At 35.7% G+C, this 19866-nt stretch overlaps 1 long non-coding RNA gene across 1 annotated transcript; it reads left to right on the top strand.

Annotated features, from left to right (window-relative positions):
- The first annotated feature begins 15659 nt into the window (after positions 1–15659).
- On the top strand, positions 15660–17111 carry LOC107763747 (uncharacterized). The gene is made up of 2 exons (XR_001643095.2): positions 15660–15844; positions 16415–17111. It is a non-coding gene; the product is annotated as an uncharacterized LOC107763747 (long non-coding RNA).
- Positions 17112–19866: the final 2755 nt, after the last annotated feature.

The raw sequence follows: 19866 nt of genomic DNA, 5'->3' as shown, positions 1-19866 counted from the left end.
AAATTTATATTATATGAAGGAAATGGCTTGGTGTGCTCGGATTCGTTATTTGGAAGCATTATCGAAGTGTTTCAGAGATGGAATTATCTTGACGTAGGTTTATCTCTGGTCTGGATTAGATTTTAGGAAAGTGGATTATTTTTTTGGTAAGTGTTATTCTCTTTCGCATAAGCCGTATGTTGGTCATAAACTTGGAGAGTTTATTTCTACGCAGAAGCAAAGACCTTTGAGAACAAATTTAGGATGGGAAGAAAAATGAGGGAAGCAATTTTATCTATTAGATCCTCAGTTAGCTGACTAAAAATAGAATTATCTTTATTTTAGTGACGTTCTCACTTTCTGGTGCTAACCTTTTTGACCAAGCTCAAGAAAATTGAACAATAAGTAGGTACTATATGCCTTATAGGCACTTATGTTTTAGGCATTCTTTGTGCCTAGGTTTCTGTTAGATGACTTAATGTAGTAGGTACTCGTTTTTTATTTGTAAAAGATGCACTTGTTATCTTGTCCAATGATGTTTTCTAAAACTTGAGGCTAGTAACTAGCGATTGGACTAGTATCTTTGAAAGAATAGTATGTTAATGGCGCTCAAAAGTGTAGCTTAGTGGTCAATAAAGTAGGTTCAGAATCATTCAAATTTCAACGAAAGCAAAAATATAAAGTGATTATTTCTCATCTGTCCAAGCCTTGCTGGATAAAGTTACTCAGTACCTGTGCTAGTAGGAGATAACAGATATCCCGTGAAAGTAGTCGAGGTGTGCGCGCCGGCCCTCATGCCACTATTATCGAACAAAAAAAGAATAGTATCTTATCTGGTATCTTTTAGCGTGAAGTGTTTATTCCACTATCGAAATGCCTATTTGACATGGAAACGCATAAGCTGACATCATTGTTATTGCTTTAAGCAGAGGGAAACTATCAGCTATGTCCATTTATAAGTAACTTCTTATAAAATTGGTCAATTCATAAAATATTATTAATATTTCTAAATATTACTAATATTAGCCAATTAGCTATTTGTAGCCAAAAATGGATAAAGTTTTGCTTTCTTTTGAATGAGTGTTATTAGAATAGATTGGGTACATCTTAAGGAGCTTGAATCTCAGTTTTGGATTGATTTAGTGGAGTTTTAAGGTAGTTTGAATTGAAAATTAGAAGTAGAAGATTAACATAAAAAAAATGATATGTGTATTACATATGTATCATATTTGTATCAAATGTGTATCACATGTATATCCATGTATACGTGTGTGTGAGATACACGCGTGATACATGTGTCGCAGAAGAATTTTGTGAACTCGATTTTAACTACAAATTTTGATATCAAATCAGTCCAAATCACCTCCAGTCTTCCTCAATTTTTTATGTTGATTCATATATATGTTTTCAATGAATTTCAACCACACCTATTGAAAAAGGTCCCTTTTTTGCTTAGATTTTTGGAATCTTGTATATATATATTTTTTGTATTTCATCACCTTATTTGCTACCTCATCCATGAAATTTCCTTTCCGTCTTGCATCTAATGTTGCTGATCACGCTTAGAAATATGGAAGGAGATTTTTGCATGTGATTCTTGGAGAGAAAGAACCTTATTTATTTGGGTTTTCAATTTTTATTTGTGCTTGGCTAGTTTTGATAAGTTTATGATTAATGGTTAGAGGTTAGTAAGTTGGGATTTATTTGAGACATTTTTGTAAGATTTCCTTAAATAAACTACTCAATTGACCTACAATGAAAAGTTTTATCGTCCAATTCTTTGAAATATTCCCTTAGCCTTATTAGGTTGCCAAAACAAAATGAAAGATTATAGAAATATAGGAAGTAAATCAATTAATTATGATTTAAGTAAACAGCAGGCAGAACATATCTATGCCTCAAGGACTCATTCATGACATCTAATTGAATCATGGATGAAACAATTAGAAGAAAACGTAATATACATAGTGTGTGGCATGATAAGTCATTTTATCATGGAAAATATTCCAGGTGTTTTGGTTGAGCGAAAAGTATTTCCTGAGAAAATATATACTAAAGATTAAATCAGAGTGTTTTTAATGAAAATTTTGAGTACTAAATATTAATAATTGTTAATAAAATTGTGTTCATTAACAGAAAAGCAGAAAATAAAAGACAAACAAAAAATAAAAGAAAAAAATATTCCAAACCCATAAGTTTCTTATGTGTCCTTTAAAGAATTTAATTCCATCGCTATTGCTCAAGGTATTTGGATTAATTCCTCACAGGATAGAACGGAAAACTATTCTATGATAGTAGCATTACAAATCACAGAACTTCAGCGAATTCAAATGGCGGAGCAAATCACTCTTGACACTTGCCCTTTGATTTGAAAACAATCCAGAAATGCAGAAAAAAGAGGAACGTGATTGCAGATTTTTTGGAGTAAAATGAGGTCAAGCCTCTGAATTTATAGCCAACCAATTGAAGTTGAAATGGTGCGAAGGTGCCTGTTCGAAAACAAGGCAGTGTCTGTTGACGAAAGTGTTCATTCATATCTATTCGGTCCCGAATTTCAATTTAAAAATTACCATTGGGAGAAAGAAAATTGCGAATTTTTAACATTAAAATTCTGCGCAAAAAATAACCTAAAAGGAGCAAATAAATAATGGAAATAAATAAATAATTTTGGTCCAAAATATATATCAAACTGTCACGATACGATATTCCCACCTTCGGACCGTGATGGTGCCTACCATTTTACTTGCTAGGCAAGCCAACGCTAAAATAATATTATCCATTTTAAAATAATTTTTAAATTTATTAATAACAAAGAAACAAATGCGGAAGTAAAGTCTGAAATATAGTGAATAATCCATAAATAAACAACGGTGTCTAAATACCATCTCAGAATTTGTGTCACAAGTGCACGAGCTTCTAGAATAATACAAATAAAGGTCTGAATAAAATAAAGCTGTCCGAAAACAAATACACAGCTAAAGTAAAATAGACGGGGACTTCAGAACTGCGGACGCTGTGCAGTTATACCTCAAGTCTCCTCTAGTAGCTGAAATCCGAGCAAGTCTATGGTACGCCACTGGGACCAACTCCGAAATCTGCACAAGAAGTGCAGAGTGTAGTATCAGTACAACTGACCCCATGTATTGGTAAGTGCTGAGCCTAACCTCGATGAAGTAGTGACGAGGCTAAGGCGGTTCACTTACATTAACCTGTACGCAATATTAGTAACAACAACACATAATAGAAATAAATCAGATAACTCATTTATAATAATTGAAGCCAATTCAGCAGTCATAACCAATTATCATTTCCATCAATTCTGTTGCAGCTGCAACCCACTCTCACACTATATTCACATTTAATTCTGTTGCAGCGTACAACCCGCTCTCCCAATATATTCCTTTTAATCAAGTCTTTCATATATTTATTTCAATCCAGTATATATAGACTTTCAAATAAGTCTGTTGCGGCGTGCAATCCGACCACCCAATATTGACTTTTAAATAAGTCTATTGCGACGTGCAATCCGATTACCAAAATATTGACTTTTAATAAGTCTGTTGCGGCGTGCAATCCGATCCCCCAAATATTTACTTTTAGTAAGTCTGTTGCGACGTGCAACCCGATCCTCCAATATGGACTTTTTAATAAGTCTATTGCGGCGTACAACCCGATCCTCCAATATGAACTTTTTAATAAGTCTGTTACGACGTGCAACCCGATCCTCCAATATGGACTTTTTAATAAGTCTGTTGCGGCGTGCAACCCGATCCTTCAATATATTCATTTCAATCAATTCTGTTGTGGCGTCAAACCGCTCCTCCAATATATACATTTACCAATTCAATGTTGTTGCGGCGTGCAACCCGCTCCTCCAATATATTCATTTACCAATTCTTATAGAAGAAATTTCCCCAATAAATGCAACAATTAATATAAAATTATAAGACAACAAGCATACAATAATTATGATTTAATTATGAAACAAACAATGATAAATAGCAAGTTATTATGGAAATCAGAGAGAAAATAGACAGTTTAATGTTTAATATGCTAAATGTCAAATAACAATTAAGACACATAATTCCAATAGCATGTAACTATTAATGCAAGAATTCAAGAATTAATATTTGACAAAGAATAGGAGAGAAACAAATATTATAACAATTAATTCATGATTTAAAACAATTTATGATTTTTCAAGTAAGTAGACAAACAATTAATTTGACGACGTATAGACACTCGTCACCTCGCCTATACGTCGTTCACAAGCATTTCACATAACAAAAAATTTAAGAGTTCTATTCCCTCAAGTCAAGGTTAACCCCGACACTTACCTCATTTTGTAAATTCCAAATCAATTATTCAACCATAACTTTTCCTTTTAAATTTGCCTCCGGAAGCTTCAAATCTATTCACAAATAATTCAATATATTCAATACTAATCATATGAATTAATTCCATATGAATTTATAAATTTTTCGGAAAAAAATCCGAAATTTATTAAAATATTCGACAGTTGGACCCACGTCTCTAATCCCGAAAAAACTCATGAAATCCGAACACCCGTTCCGATATGAGTTCAACCATATAAAATTTGTCCAATTCCGATATCAAATGGACCTTCAAATCTTAATTTTTTGTTTTTGGAAAGTTTTACAAAAATTTCAATTTCTTCCATCTAAATCCGAAATAAATGATGAATATAAGCTTAGATTTATGAAATACAATCACTATCTGATAAAGAACACTTACCCGGTTCGAAATCACGAAAAACTCCTTTGAAATTTCCCCTAAGCCGAGTTATAATTGAGGGTTTGTGAAAAATAGAAAAAATCCCGTTTTGGTTAGGTTTTAAGTCACAGGGTCAGGCTTTCTTCGCGTTCGCGAAGGGCCTGTCACGTTCGCGATGAGTAGCAGCCCGTGACTTTCGCATTCGCAAGTCCTCCTTCACGTTCGCTAAGGCTTTCCCACCCTGGCCTTCGCGTTCGCGAGGCATTGCTCGCGTTCGCGATGAAGAAATGATCAACCCGCCCCCAGGTGTGCCTAACACTACGCGTTCGCGAGGAGCTGTTCGCATTCAAGAAGGGTACTGCCCCCATCGCTTCGCGTTCGCGACCAAGCCTTCGCGTTCCAAAGAAGAAAACTTTAGCTGCGCAGTTTACTCTTCGCATTCGCGAGTGTATCTTCGCGAACGCGAAGAAGGATATGCCAGAACACCTGCTGCAGCAAAATACCAGATTTTCAAAGTCCAAAACATCCCGTAGCCTATCCGAAACTCACCCGAGCCCTCGGGGCTCCAAACCAAATATGCACACAAGTCCTAAAATATCATACGAACTTGCTCGCGCGATCAAATCACCAAAATAACACCTAGAACTACGAATTGGACAACAAATCAAAGGAAGTTTTCAAGAAAACTTTAAAACTTATATTTTTACAACCGGACATCTGAATTACGTAAAATCAACTCCGATTCTCACCAAATTCGGCAGACAAGTCATAAATATTATAGTAGACCTATATCGGGCTCCGAAACCAAAATACAGACCCGAGGTCAATAAATCTAACATCAGTAATTTCTTAGAAATTATTAAGCTTTCAAGCTTTTAATTTTTTTATCAAAATTCCATATCTCGAGTTAGGGACCTCGGAATTTAATTTCGGGCATACGCCCAAAGTCTAAAATCACGATACGGACCTACCGAAATTGTCAGAATACTGATCCGGGTCTGTTTGCTCAAAATATTGACCAAAGTCAACTTAGTTGAGTTTTAAAACTCTAATTCACATTTTAATCCATTTTTCATATAAAACTTTCCGAAAAAATTATACGGATTGCGCACGCAAGTCGAAGAATAATAAATGGTGCTTTTAGAAGTCTTAGAATATAGAATTACTTATTAAATTTAAAGATGACATTTTGGGTCATCACATTCTCCACCTCTAAAACAAACGTTCGTCCTCGAACAGAGTTAGAAAGAAAAAGTACCTGAGCTGGTGAATAAGTGTGGATATTTACTCTGCATGTCCGACTCAGACTCCCAGGTAGATGCCTCTACCGGCTGACCTCTCCATTACACCCGAACTGAAGGATAACTCTTTGACCTCAACTATCGGACCTGCCAGGCTAGAATAGCCACCGGCTCTTCCTCGTAAGTCAAATCTTTGTCCAATTGGACTGAACTGAAATCTAACACATGGGACGGATCACCATGATATTTCCGGAGCATAGACACATGGAACACCGGATGAACCGCTGATAAACTAGGTGGTAATACAAGCCTGTAGGCTACTTCACCCACCTTTTCAAGAATTTCAAAATGTCCAATATACCTAGGGCTCAACTTGCCCTTCTTTTCGAACCTCATTACACCTTTCATAGGTGAAACCCGGAGTAATATTCTTTTTCCAACCATGAATGCAATATCACAAACTTTACGGTCGGCATAACTCTTTTGCCTAGTCTGAGTTGTGCGAAGTCGATCTTGAATAACTTTGACCTTATCCAAAGCATCCTGTACCAAATCGGTACCCAACAACCGAGCCTCTCCCGGTTCAAATCAGCTAACTGACGAACGACATCGCCTTCCGTATAATGCCTCATATGAAGCCATATGAATGCTCGACTAGTAGCTATTATTATAAGCAAACTCCGCAAGTGGCAATAAAAGATCCCAAGAACCTCCAAAGTCTATAACCCAAGCGCGGATCATATCTTCTAATATTTGAATAGTGCACTTTGACTGTCCGTCTGTCTGTGGATTAAATGCTGTACTCAACTCCACCCGCGTGCCTAACTCACGCTGTACAGCCCTCCAGAAATGTGAGGTAAAATGCGTACCTCGATCTGAAATAATAGACACGGGCACACCGTAAAGGCGGACAATCTCACGAATGTAAATTTCAGCTAACCTCTCTGAAGAATAGGTAACTGCCACTGGAATAAAATGTGCTGACTTGGTCAATCTGTCCACAATGACCCAAACTGCGTCAAATTTTCTCTGAGTCTGTGGGAGCCCAACAACAAAATCCATAGTGATACGCTCCCACTTCTACTTAGAAATTTCTAACTTCTGAAGCAAACCACCAAGTCTCTGATGCTCGTACTTAACTTGCTGATAATTCAGACACCGAGCTACATATGCAATTATATCTTTTTTCATTCTCCTCCACTAATAATGTTGCCGCAAATCTTGATACATTTTGGCGGTACCTGGATGAATAGAATACCTGAAACTGTGTGCTTCTTCAAGAATTAATTCACGAAGCCCATCCACATTAGGCACACAAATACGACCCTACATTCGCAGAACTCCATCTCCCCCCACAGCAACCTGTGTGGCATCACCGTGCCGCACCGTGTCTTTAAGGACAAGCAAATGAGGATCATCATACTGTCGCCCTCTAATGCGCTCATATAAAGAAGACCGAGCGACTGTGCAGGCTAGAACCCGACTAGATTCTGAAACATCTAACCTCACGAATTGATTGGCCAAAGTCTGAATATCTGCAGCTAACGGCCTCTCACCAACCGAAATATACCAACCGGAATATATGCAAGGCTGCCCATACTCATAGCCTTTCTATTCAAAGCATCAGCCACCACATTGGCCTTTCCGAGGTGATACAAAATAGTGATATCATAGTCCTTCAACAGCTTCAACCATCTTCTCTGCCTTAAATTAAGATTTTTTTGTTTGAACAGGTACTGAAGGCTATAATGATCAGTAAATACCTCACACAAGACACCGTAGAGGTAATGCCTCCAAATCTTCAGCGCATGAACAATGGCTGCCAATTCTAAGTCATGAACAGGATAATTCTTCTCGTGAACTTTCAACTGCCGCGACGCATATGCAATCACCCTTCCATCTTGCATTAATACTGCACCAAGCCCAATGTGAGATGCATCACAATACACAGTATAAGATCCTGAACTTGTGGGTAATACCAACACTGGTGTCGTAGTCAAAGCAGTCTTGAGCTTCTGAAAGCTCAACTCATACTCGTCTGACCATCTAAATGGGGCACCCTTCTGGGTCAATCTGGTCTTAATAGTTGTTCATAATCAATTACAGAATCGTCAATTAACTTCATGTTAACAAAAATCTCGTTTCAAACCTTCACAATACTAATAACGAGACGCAAGGCATGAATACCTCATAATTATTTACCCGAATTAATGAGTCACATTTAACGCCACCTGGGTGGGAACCTAACTCGTAGGTTACAACTCAATATTATAACACGAATTTGGCAAGTATGCACAGAGAATTTCATACAAAAATTTTCAAATAAGCCTAGCAGACATGACTCCCTATTAGTACTATAGTACAAATTTAATTTCACAAGGGAGAATTTAAACACAAGAATTTTTATCACAAGGATCTCGTCCTTATATAACTTCCACCGTAGCTCATAGCCCGATTTAAACATATCAATTTATTTTAAAATGTGAGGACCTCAGCCTCAGTTCTGAATCACAAGTAATATGCACTTCTTGCCAATCAAAACTTTCCATTTTCTCCTTTTAAATAACTTTCGTTAAACAAAATCACAACACATAATGAACCCCACACTGGTAGGGCATATAATTCATAATTTGTAATTAATTATCAGTAAATTACATCAAAACTTACCGAAATGAGTAGCAGAAAGCCACATTTAGCCTCACAGCTCTTATTAGTGACCAACATGGAATGATAGGCGTAGTTATCTCTATAGAATCTCCCAACATGAGTAAACACATAAGTAGATTATAGAATTACAAAGCTCACTCATAAGTGGAGCACAATAGGAGGACTCGTCTTGATACTCAGAACCGAATCAAGTTAAGGAAATTATTCCTTTATTTTAAATCGAGGTCGTACCTATAACGACACCATCTGATGTAACGACCTCCGCCATACCATAAAACAAATATAACAACGGCTGGGCCTCCACCTCTAGGACACCTTGTCCTCCACCCCTAACTGGTCGTGTGGGTGGTGTAGTAACTGCAATGGGAAACGTAGCCTGAGTGCTTTGATGAAATATGTCTCTCCCAAGTCTGGGACAATTTTCTCATGATGTGCCTAGTATCACCGTATTCATAACAACCCCTTTGCGGGTTTGGCTGCTCATATGAAGTCTGTGCCAGATAACTGGAATAACCATTGTAGGAAACTCATGTCGGTGGTGCATTAAAAGAACTTACTGGAGCACCTCGATTAATCTGATGTGCGAACTGGGCTGGCCAACTGCCCGAGCCCCCGCCATAATGATTTATACTCGCAGAGTAGAATCCACTGAATCCCCCAGAACCTCGAGACGTCTTGGTCTCCTTAGTTTCCTTTTCCCTCACCCCGAACACGTTCTAATATCTTGTCAATTTCTACCACTAGTGAAAATGAAGTATCAGCCTGTAGCTCCCGAATCATACAAAATTTTATGATCATAATTGAGTCCTTTAATGAGTCTGTGGACTCGCTCTCTGGATGTAGGAAGCAAAGTAGGAATATGACGGGCTAACTTATTGAACCTGATGGCATATTATGACACCATCATGGTGACTTGACGCAACCATTCAAACCCTATGCGCCACGCATTATGGAGAGTCCGGGAAACAAACTCTTTCAAAAGCATTCTGAGAACTGAGCCAAGCGGGCGGTGTTGCATTGGCTGGTCTGCCCTCTTCATAGGCTTGCCACGGACACCTGTGGAGAATTATCTCTCTCAAGGCCAATTTCTTCTTTTGTTATGTTGACTCAACACTGTTGAGCTGACCCATTTATTAACATACTCTTCGAATCTTCTTTGGGGTAACCCTTACCCCTATTTATACACAACGATCACAAAAGTAGAGCTCCATACAGGCGAATCTTAGCACGAACCACATAGTCCAGAATCTCGTCAACCACTGTACTTCCTCCAAAGCACCCCAAAATCCGTAACCATGACGTCCACGCTGAGTAGACATTCTATAATTAAAGTTGTTTCTCTAAATCCTTTGGTACTGAAGTATAGGATTATTAAGTAGGCGGACATACCGCAAGTCCCAACCTTATCCTCTACAAAATCTCAGGCCTTAAACATGTCCATCCATTGATAGTGGACTCCCCCTACTTGGCGCGAAGTCATAGTTCACCGCGTCCGATAATCCACAATAATAACCTTCACAGCTCGTATAAATCAACCAGATGCCAAGGTCTGTTGCACCCCTCATATGATTCACTGGTTGATCTCTCAATACGTCAGCATCTTCAGTTGGAACCACATGTTGAGGCAATGTTGAGCATCTCTGGCTCTCTCGTAGTCCATCTGCGGCATCATGAACCGTCGACGCACAACTGATACCAAGCGCGCAATATCATACACGAGTGGATACAAAGGAATATGAGATATATGCTTCAAGATAAATCAATGCCACACGATAAGGAATGAAAGAAGTGAAATTGTTCCTAAACTCCATAGCCTCTGAGAGATAAGTACAGACGTCTCTGTACCGATCCATCAGACTCTACTAAGCTTGCTCGTGACTCGTGAGACCTATGTAACCTAGTGCTCTGATAACAACTGTCACGACCCGATATTCCCACCTTCGGACCGTGATGGCGCCTAACATTTCACTTGCTAGGCAAGCCAACGTTAAAATAATATTATCTATTTTAAAATAATTTTTAAATTTATTAATAACAAAGAAATAAATGCGGAAGTAAAGTCTGAAATATAGTGAATAATCCATAAATAAACAACAGTATCTAAATACCATCCCAGAATTGGTATCACAAGTGCACGAGCTTCTAGAATAATATAAATAAAGGTCTGAATAAAATAAAACTGTTCGAAAATAAATACACAGCTAAAGTAAAATAGACGGGGACTTCAGAACTACGGACGCCGTGCAGTTATACCTCAAGTTTCCTCTAGTAGCTGAAATCAGAGCAAGTCTATGGTACGCCGCTGGGACCAACTCTGAAATCTGCACAAGAAGTGCAGAGTATAGTATCAGTACAACCGACCCCATGCACTGGTAAGTGCTGAGCCTAACCTCGACGAAGTAGTGACGAGGCTAAGGCGGTTCACTTACATTAACCTGTACGCAATATTAGTAACAACAACACATAATAGAAATAAATTAGGTAACTCATTTATAATAATTGAAGCCAATTCAGCAGTCATAACCAATTATCATTTCCATCAATTCTGTTGCAGCGTGCAACTAGCTCTCACAATATATTCACATTTAATTCTGTTGCAGCGAGCAACCCGCTCTCCCAATATATTCCTTTTAATCAAGTCTATCATATATTTATTTCAATCCAGTAAATATAGACTTTCAAATAAGTCTATTGCGGCATGCAATCCGATCCCCCAAATATTGACTTTTAATAAGTCTGTTGCGGCATGCAATCCGATCCCCCAAATATTGACTTTTAGTAAGTCTGTTGCGGCGTGCAACCCGATCCTCCAATATGGATTTTTTAATAAGTCTGTTGCGGAGTGCAACCCGATCCTCCAATATGGACTTTTTAATAAGTCTGTTGCGGCGTGCAACCCGATCCTCCAATATATATATTTACCAAATCAATGTTGTTGCGGCGTACAACCCGCTCCTCCAATATATTCATTTACCAATTCTCATAGAAAAAATTTCTCCAATAAATGCAACTATTAATATAAGATTATGAGACAACAAGCATATAATAATTATAATTTAATTATGAAACAAACAATGACAAATAGCAAGTTATTATAGAAATCAGAGAGAAAATAGACAGTTTAATATTTAATATGCTAAATGTCAAATAACAATTAAGACACATAATTTTAATAGCATGTAATAATTAATGCAAGAATTCAAGAATTAATATTTGACAAAGAATAGGAGAGAAACAAATGTTATAACAATTAATTCATGATTTAAAATAATTTATGAATTTTCAAGTAAGTAGGCTAACAATTAATTTGACGACGTATAGACACTCGTCACCTCGTCTATACGTCGTTCACAAGCATTTCACATAATAAAAGTTTAAGAGTTCTATTCCCTCAAGTCAAGGTTATCCCGACACTTACCTCGCTTTGCAAATTCCAAATCAATTATTCAACCACAACTTTTCCTTTTAAATTTGCCTCCGGAAGCTTCAAATCTATTCACAAACAATTCAATATATTCAATACTAATCATAGGAATTAATTCCATATGAATTTATAAATTTTCCGGATAAAAATCCAAAATTTATTAAAATATTTGGCAGTGGAACCCACGTCTTAAATCCAGGAAAAACTCATGAAATCCGAACACACGTTCTGATACGAGTTCAACCATAAAAAATTTGTCCAATTCCGATATCAAATGGACCTTCAAATCTTAATTTTTTGCTTTTGGAAAGTTTTACAAAAATTCCAGTTTCTTCCATCTAAATCCGAAATAAATGATGAATATAGGCTTAGATTTATGAAATACAATCACTATATGATAAAGAACACTTACCCAGTTCGAAATCGTGAAAAACTTCTTTGAAATCGCCCCTAAGCCGAGTTATAATTGAGGGTTTGTGAAAATGGAAAAATTCCCGTTTTGGTTCTGTTTTAAGTCATAGGGGTCAGGCCTTCTTCGCGTTCGCGAAGGGCCTGTCGCATTCGCGATGAGTAGCAGCCCGTGGCTTTCGTGTTCGCGAGTCCTCCTTCGCGTTTGCGAAGGCTTTCCCACCCTGGCCTTCGCGTTCGCGATGAAGGAATGATCAACCCGCCCCCAGGTATGCCTAACACTACGTATTTGCGAAGGGTAATGCCCCCATCGCTTCGCGTTCGCAAAGAAGAAAACTTCAGCTGCCCAGTTTACTCTTCGCGTTAGCGAGAGTACCTTCGCGAATGCGAAGAAAGACATGCCAGAACACCTGCTGCAGCAAAATACCAGATTTTCAAAGTCCAAAACATCTCGTAGCCTATCCGAAAACTCACCCGAGCCCTCGGGGCTCCAAACCAAATATGCACACAAGTCCCAAAATATCATACGAATTTGCTCGCGCGATCAAATCACCAAAATAACACCTAGAACTATGAATCGGACACCAAATCAAAGGAAGTTTTTAAGAAAACTTTAAAACTTATATTTTTACAACCGGACGTCCGAATCACGTTAAATCAACTCCGATTCTCACCAAATTCGGCAGACAAGTCATAAATATTATAGTGGACCTATATCGGGCTCCGAAAGTAAAATACGGATCCGAGGTCAATAAATCCAACATCAGTAATTTCTTAGAAATCATTAAGCTTTCAAGCTTTTAATGTTTTATCAAAATTCCATATCTCGAGTTAGGGACCTCAGAATTCGATTTCGAGCATACGCCCAAGTCCAAAATTACGATACGGACCTACCGAAATTATCAGAATACTGGTCTGGGTCCGTTTGCTCAAAATGCTGACCAAAGTCAACTTAGTTGAGTTTTAAAGCTCTAATTCATATTTTAATCCATTTTTCACATAAAACTTTCCGGAAAATTGTACGGACTGCGTACGCAAGTCGAGAAATGATAAATGGTGCTTTTCGAGGTCGTAGAACACATAATTACTTATTAAATTTAAAGATGACATTTTAAGTCATCACACAAACTAAATCCAATCCTACCTAGACTATGATGACGGCACGCAGCTTGCTTTCTTCTCAAATATTTAAGAGCTACAAGACGTGCTTCTATATATATAAACACAATAATCTTCCTCTTCCTTTCTAACAGGGACAAAGTTCTTTTGTAAAAAGAAATTATTTCTAATATTTTATTTTCCTCCATTTTCTATTCACGCCTCAACTAAAATCCAACAATAATAATATCTAAATGTTAGTTGGAAAAGTGATATAAATTTAAAAGTTAAAAGAGTAGTAAGGAAATTGACGTTTACCTATAAGTGAAAGAGAAGTCATTTTCCTCATTTTGATAGAAAAGATGGTAACTAAACACCAAAGAAAATTTCTCTGAAAAAATGACTTCCTTCTTTTCTTGCTATCGTCATTTCTTAGTTTGAGTTTCATTTTATGTCTTGCCTTTTGTTGGACCTGAATCCGGATATAAAAAAAAAAATATTTTTATTATATAGAAGAGCTTAAGAGCCTGTTTGGTCAAGCTGTCAAAATCTGCTTATTTTGAAAAATATTTTTTTTAGAAGTACTTTGAAAAAAATATATTTGTATTTGGTCAATTCATTTAAGAAGTATTTTTTGCAACATTTGGTAAACAAATTGGGTTTGGCCAATCTTTTTAAAAAGTACTTTTGAGTATTAAATTACCAAAAGAGATAGTATCAAGGTCTTATAATTCTTTTAAATAGAAAAATGAACTTAAATATTTATCGTAAGAGACTTTTATTATTATTTAATTTAATTTAATTAAAATATAAAGTAAACAAACATATTACAGATTTAAATCAATTATATATATATATAGTTATACCAAAGCATATGATATTATCTAGTATAATTACTTATTGTTATATGATGATTTGAATAACTAAAATACATCATCCAGTATAAATTAGAAGTCTATCCACAAATTACTATATATTGATAATCCATCATGAAATAATAAGTAAAGTCACTCATACATGATAATATTTCTCAACAATTTCATCGCTACTTTTATCACACAATGTCCCATATTAGTAGAAGACTTGCCTCGCATTTCTAAAGGAATATCAGAAGGCTCATCTTCTTTATCAATCTCTGTAGAAGAATATCATCGGATGAAATTATGTATAGCCATGGTAGTTGTAACTAGATAATTCTGAGTGTTGAAAGATGGTATTGAGCATAAAATAGAAATAATTTTAAATATATAAAATAAATCATAAAATAAATAGTTAATTATGTTTAAACTAATTTAAAAAGAGTAACTAATTATTAACAATACATAATGTATAATTTAATTTTTTTTACATTTAAATTTAAAAAGAAATTAATTTTTACCTAATCTTACTAACTTTGTCCTAAATTGCCAATTGGCCTATTGTGAGGTTGTCACTTGACTTAATGTGGATACATTTTCTTCTTCTTTTAATAATATATAGATAGATTATGCAATGCAATTGTAAATTTATTACCTATTTGTAGGTCATTTTCACAAATTAAATTTGATAACTGTTTTAAAGATTCGGGAACTAATAACATATAATAGAAGAAATTATAAATGATTTTTTGTAGGAAGAGAATTGATAATCCAAAGAAGGATGTAGATAATTTGCTTTAGTGTGAAAAAAGAAGAAGATAATTTGGAAAGTTACAAGACATTACACAAAGAAAAAAATCAAAAATAAGAAAAGTAAATATAGAATTTGAAAAGTTACAATATGATTCATATATATAATATCTTTAATTTTAATAGAATGGTAAAAACTAAAAACAAAAATGAAACGAAAAAACTTAAATTAGTAAGGGATAATTTGAAAAATATAAATTATGTTGAGGATAGTTTTGTCATGAATAAATTAATTTCCTACTTCTGCTTCTGTTTCTTAGAAGAAGTTAGAATTTTCTATTTTTTTCCAAAAGCAGAAAAAATGCTTCTTCTGTTAACCAAAAATACTTCTCTGTATTGGTCAAACAATTCAAAGTTTTTAAAAAGTATTTTTTTGAGAAAAAAAGTACGTTTGACCTCAAAAGCTTGGCCAAACAGGCGCTAAGACTCAAAGTCTCAACGTATCTGCTTCCCTGTCAAATTCGGAACTAAGGACATGTTAGACTTTTCATCTAATAAAGTATATGCGTCTATCATTCTCCTACAGAACAACCATGTATTTGAGTTAGTCATTTGGCCGGGCGGACGAACTGACACCGCTTCTCTCCTCCTCCAACCCGTGTTCGCTTGCTCCGTACTACTGAACGGTAAGATTATTGCTTTGGGGATTTTCCTTCTTCCTCTTTCTATTCCATAAACAATATATGTCGCTTCTCCACTAACTCCTTAAGGTAGAATATTTTCTGACGCTCTCAATTACTGTCTCAACTTTATTTTTTCTTCTAGCGGGTAACTTGCCTGGATTATGCTATTTGGATACCAGGTGATTTTCCCCCCCTTTCGGGTCTATTTAAAGTGGGTTTTTCATCTGGGTATGAATTTTTCCTTGAATTTCTGAGCGATTATTCGAAGAAGCTAGAAATTGTTTTCATACAACACTTATGTTATTTGATTTTGACATTGAATCTTCAAAATTGCTTTCTTAATTGCCTTGGGAACAGAATAGCAAGGAAGTAGTCGAAACCCGAAATCAGCCTTATCTTCTGCGTAGGTTTAACTTTGTCCTTTAAATATAACCCTTAGCACTATTTGTCCTTTTAAATTTACAAATTTTGATCACTTTTAGTCTCACTAACAGAAAATCATAACTTCAATTAAAAAACTAACAGAATATTCTTTATAAAATGTGTAATGCTAAAAAAGTTTCAAACTGCAAGTGTATCAGCACTTCAGCGGCAAAAATCAGCACTTCAGCAGCAAAAATCAGCATTCCAGCAGTAGAAAAGCATTCAAAGTGCAAAGCTATCTGCATTTCAGCGGCCAAAATCAGCATTTCAGCAACAAAATCAGCATTTCAGCAGCAAAATCAGTATTTCTGTGGGAAAAATACAGCATTCCAGCATTTCAATAGCTAAAATATCAGCATTTTAGCAGCAAATCAACATTTCAACAGCGAAAATCAGCAGATCAACAGCAAAAATTCAGCATTTCAGCGGCAAACGTACTCATTCCAACATTTCAACAGCAAAATATCACCATTTCAGCAACAAAATATCAACATTTCAGCAGCAACAATACTAGAACTCCAGTCATGTTAACAATCAAATTCTTGAGTACATTGCATATGTTTATGCACCACATGTCCTCTTCTTACCTGCAAACAAAATATATGGTACTATTACTCGTTCATATCATAATAATTCAATAAACAAAATTCAATTGTATGGTATTGATACCGGAAGCTTTGCACGAGTTGGAGAGGCAGGAGCATAAGATGAACGCTCATCAACTTGGGAATCTGGCTGAACAATATTAAATTTGCATGTTCTTTTATTGTGGCCAGCATTATGTCATAAGCTACAAAGCAAGGAGTTCTGCTTTCTTTTCATTTTAGTTCTACTTGCTCCTACTTCATCTGGTTCTTTCTCCTTAGTTTTTGCTTTCTTCCTATTGTGCTTGTTCTTATTAATTGTGGAGGCAAAGGAGGCACATTGCTTGACTTAGGCCACATATGTTGACCATTCATAGATAGAATAGCAAAGTCATAGACCCTTCTATATGTTTCCACCTTATAGCAATCATGAACATATGAATTAATCTCATCTTTTTTAGCCCAAATTGCAGCAATGGCATGCTTGCAAGGAATTCCTGTCAGATCCCATTTCCTATAACTATATATTTTCTTTAGCAAGTCCACAGCCCACTTATCATCTTTTTGATGTTCTCCAACAGTAACATGATTATCATTCCTTGAATTGCTTTGTCCCTCATAGATAGCATCCTCAATACCCATTTCTATATACGAATCCAAATGTTTAAAGTACACGTCAACTACCTGATCACTGGGAATATTTTTTGCAACAACGTTGACTTACTTATCAGTTGAAACTAGCCTCATTTTGTCACCTAGCCTCCTGGGCTTGTGCCAAAAAGTTACCGAGTCATTCCCATAACCGCATAATTCATCCATAGATTTGAATATAGACAACTTTAGTTCAGCCCCATTGACATAGTCAATAAAGTTCATTCTGCCCCCAACATAATGTCTTGTGGGCTTGAGTTTCATTAAACCACCATGTGCTATTTTAATGGTAAAATAATTACTCGTATAAAGGATCTGCATAAACAAAAAAGATTTGAAAGTTTATTTAGACATACTATATGAAAAAGGACTGCAATTACAAAGGCTATGCAAAAGCAGAACTTAAAAAATTCGAGATAAGGACCACAATATTATAGAACTTCAAAAGACAGTAAAGTATTGTAAAAATAGTGGAGATTTCGAAAACAAATTAAGAAGGAATATTTACAAAATACAAGTAGCAAGAACACTCACCATAACTAGGGGTTATTTCATCATTGCTCCTAATAATCATTGCTGGGATCGCAAGTAGTAAAGACTTGAAATATTATCAAGAATGCTAGGGTTTTTTTACCTACTATAATAGAGATACAATACCTACCATAATAGAGATCAAATGAGTGAATTGGAGAAGGGAGGCTCTTGAAAAAAGAGAAAAATCGACTGAATAGGGGGTGAAAGAGCGGGTATTTCTTTTCACACATCACGTGCAGATCACGTGTTATTTCTCTATTAGGTTTTTAACGGTGAAACTAAAAGTGCTCAAAATTTAAAATAACTAGTATTAAGGGTTATATTTAGAGGACAAAGTTAAACCTATCCCTAAAGATAAGGGATAATTTTGGCTAAAAATTCGATTTTGACATTGATTCTTCAAAATTGCTTTCTTAATTGCCTTGGGAACAGAATAGCAAGGAAGTAGTCGAAACCCGGAATCAGCCTTCTGCTATTGCGTCCCTTGCTTGCAGGATGCTTCATCAATTTAGTTCAATAACGTTTCATTCTCAATATTTCTGGTGAAGCTGCTCCCTCAATTGAATGTCGCACTCTGGCTTTGCCACTTATTTTATTCTCTTCGCATTTTATGAAAATTTTCACTATTTTATGTGTTTTTTCTTATATATCACAATTTGCATGGATGACGGTTTATTAATTGTGTGGTTATCCTTTACCTATCAAAAGGAAGAAAAAAAAAACAGTGGTAGTTTTTTGACACCTTGATGGCTCTTTAACACCTAGGAGAGTAATTTCTGGAGTACTTATGTAGGAGAGTAATTTCTCTGTACGCTGTCATATGCTCTCTACATATTCATGTAAGGGTCGCTTTGTGCTAAGCTAATATCTGGTCAAAAACTATAGTTTTGGCTACAACTAGGGTTGTTTTTGTATGTCTTCATGCTCTGCTATTGGAGTTCCAAAAGCTGAAGAATCAGCGTGCAATGCTCCATTCTTGTATTGATATCGCAAGAGTGGAATAACTAATTTCTATGTACTGAGCTTGGCATCAAGCATTAACTTATTTAATTTCTAAAATAAGAACAGAAGGGCAAGGACCTTTTTTTATGGCAAAGATATCGTTACCTTTGTAATTTGCTATGCGTAATGTCAAACCAAGCTGCAAGAAAGATTGGGTTTGCAGTAGTTATTACTAATAGTTGGAAGAACTTCTCATTCTTTTGAACAAATAATACTTGTACATATCACTTTATGAGTAGTATTGTTTAGATGAAATGTCAAGCTAACCTATTTGAGTACACCATACATTAAGATGATAGATGAAAAGATAAGTTAATATCCACAATAGGACTTTAGATGGATGTTAGAAACATATAAGAGTTTTCTTTCTTACAAAAAGGTGTCATTCTCTTTGTGTTTTATATGGAGAGATTTAGTTCCATATTACCTAGGATTGCTGATTTTATAGGAAACTTGAAAGAAATACTTGAAGATTAGCTTCAAAGCTTTAACGTTCACTTTCAATAGTCAGAAACATGATTGTTTTGAAGTGAAGGGTTTTGCCTACTAACAACGAACTTACGTCACATGAATAAGTGGAAGTTGTTTGATATTAGCTGACTTGTCTTTATTTTGCTAATACAAAAGATGTCTTTATTGACTTGTTATTCTTCTTGCACAAAAAGGATATTTTATTTGCATATTCGATTCTCTTGTATCTCTTTTGTTGCTGGAGTGTTTTATCACATTTCATATGTTGTGGAAGCTAAAATAGAGCAAATAGAAGAAATATGGAATATTTTACAGACGGACCACAAATGAATTTTGTTCATTATTGTATATGGAAAGAGG

This window comes from Nicotiana tabacum, chromosome 23, assembly GCF_000715075.1.
Source record: "Nicotiana tabacum cultivar K326 chromosome 23, ASM71507v2, whole genome shotgun sequence".
In the NCBI taxonomy this organism is placed as follows: domain Eukaryota; kingdom Viridiplantae; phylum Streptophyta; class Magnoliopsida; order Solanales; family Solanaceae; genus Nicotiana; species Nicotiana tabacum.
This window is presented reverse-complemented; position numbering and strand designations above follow the sequence as displayed.